This window comes from Bos mutus, chromosome 2, assembly GCF_027580195.1.
Source record: "Bos mutus isolate GX-2022 chromosome 2, NWIPB_WYAK_1.1, whole genome shotgun sequence".
NCBI lineage: Eukaryota > Metazoa > Chordata > Mammalia > Artiodactyla > Bovidae > Bos > Bos mutus.
In genome coordinates this window covers 134685466-134687861 of record NC_091618.1, presented here as the reverse complement: position 1 = coordinate 134687861, position 2396 = coordinate 134685466, and the positions used below count along the sequence as shown (strand labels likewise).

The following is a 2396-nucleotide window of genomic DNA, read 5'->3' as shown; positions in this document are numbered from 1 at the left end:
GGCAGGTTGTACTGAGAGGCTGGAAGCAGCAAAGCCCCTTCTTAGTGGCTGCAAAGCCACACTTCACACATGCTCGGGGCACTGACCGTGGCCATTCAGATGCAACCACAGACACTGGCGGCCCTATCATTTTGCCACACTTCAAAAACAGGCACTTTCATTCCTCTCTTCTGTTTCTCCTGCTTTCTTTGTTTTCTCTTCTTCCTTCTTGTATTGCACATGAAATTCCCCATAAGTAATTTACACGGTCCAGCTAACCACAATCCAACATGTTGTAGTCAGATTTGTCAGAGTTCTTAAAGCAAAGGCTGTACCTTTAGAGTGTCATTTACCCAACACAGTAGCAAGTAACTATGCATGACTATTTAAATGTATGTTTATTAAACTAAATAAAATAAAAAACCTAGTCCGTCAGTTGTAGTGGTCACATTTCAAGTGCTCAAGCATCTGTGGTTTGTGGTGGCATGTTGAGTGCATGTCCAGAACATTCCATCATGGCCAGAAGCCCTGCTCTGGAGGCTGGCCTTCGGCAGGTATGGACCTGGGTAGAGTCAGACAGAGGTGTAGCAGTAGGTCTCAGGACAAAGGTATGGCAATGTTTGCATGTGGGCTTGCATCTAACCTCTGTGGACAGTGGTCAGAGTGTGGAGGCTGTCATGCATGGAAAGCTGGGCTTGTGGCACAAGTTCTGTTTCCGTGCAGCAGAGAGCAAGGCTAGAGAAGTCAGTGCTGGCCAGTTTTCTCAGACTGCATTCTCAACACCCTCTGGCAGTCATCTGTACTCTTTGTGCTGCAGTTTTTCTCATCCATAAATGACAAGATTTTATTTCCCGGCCAGCTTCTGGCACAGTGTGGAATCCAGTGACTCATTCAGTGAAAGTAGCAGAATGCTAGTTTTCTGATACCTAGGCTAGTATTTTGGTCACTGGAGACTCACTAAGGGAAAAAGAATGAACTCATTGGCAAGTTCTATTGAGAAAGGAAATACTGTGAGGACTTCTTTGGTCGTCCAGTGACTAAGACTCCACACTCCCAATGCAGGGGACCTAGGTTCAATCCATGGCTAGGAAATTAGATCCTACATCATGCAACTAAGAGTTCACACCAACTGTGTCTCTTGGGACTGACCCTGGCAGATGTCTGTACTATATTTCAGACCTCTCCTCTGTCAGTGGCAGTGTTTTGAGGTACATGTATCATGATTTATTCAACCAGGTCTTCTGTGGGTGGAGGTTTAAAATCCTTCCACTTTTTACTATTAAACATTATATTGACATAAATACAGTTGTTTATTTACCTTTATGAACTTTTGTGAGTCTCCAAGATCTAGTCTTAGAATTGTTGGATCAGAAAGCATTTACATTTTAAGTTTTGGTGGTGATTATCAAATTATCCTCCCCCCAAATCTTGTCAGTTAACATATCTGCAGAAATTTAATGAAAGTGGCTGTTTCCCCAACCTTATATTCAGGATGTGTCCTCAAACTTTTCAGACCTTGCTAGGTATCTTTTTTTGCTTGAATCTGCAAATTTTTATGATCATTTAGGTTGAGAATTTATCATATGCTTATAGCAAAGTGTTTTCCTTCTTCTCTGAGGAAACATTCACATCTTTTGTCATTTTTCCACTGAACATTTTACCCCTTTCTTTGAAAATGTTCTTTGCCTATAAGAACAAAAACAATCATTAATTTTAGGGTCTAAGAAGACTCAAGCTTAATGGTGTGGACAATTCAGAACTGATGATGAGATGGCCCCAGGAGCTTCCACCTGAGTGAGTGGTGAGAGCCCTGGACCCTACAATGGAGGGGTCTAGTGAGCCACAGATGGATGCTAAGTCCAAGGTCACCAACCAACTCATAGATTTTCAGTGGAAGCTGGGTATGGCTGTGAGCTTGGACAGCTGCAGATCACTTAAGTATCCTTATGTTACAGTGATGCTCAAGGTGGAACAAGTCCTTTGAAATGACAATTCCACAGTGTCAGGATTTCTACAGACAGTTCAAGGAAATTGCTGCAATTTTTGAAACTGTGTGAAAACTGATTACTTCGTTGATGAATTGCTACCATCATTCTAAATTCATGGACTTCACTTTCTGCAACAAAACTGCCTAAGGATCAAATGATATTTACTGAATGAAAATTGAACCCTTGATTTTCCATTTTTATTAAATAATAAGAGAAATTAGATAAATAGGAAAAAAAGGACCAATGAAAACTTATATGCTCTGACTCATTCATGCCACTTACATGAATTTATTCTCTAAAAAAGCCTAAAAGTTCAGTAGAAAGCAAGAGCTATGTGTCCAATGGTACTCATTTCTAAAAAATGGAAACAACTAACCCTTAAAAATGAAAACTATTTGCAAATGGAAAATGATTCTGATATAATACTGA

At 40.5% G+C, this 2396-nt stretch overlaps 1 pseudogene; it reads left to right on the top strand.

Annotated features, from left to right (window-relative positions):
• Positions 1-1801: 1801 nt before the first annotated feature.
• On the top strand, positions 1802-2036 carry LOC102272336 (COMM domain-containing protein 6 pseudogene; annotated as a pseudogene).
• Positions 2037-2396: the final 360 nt, after the last annotated feature.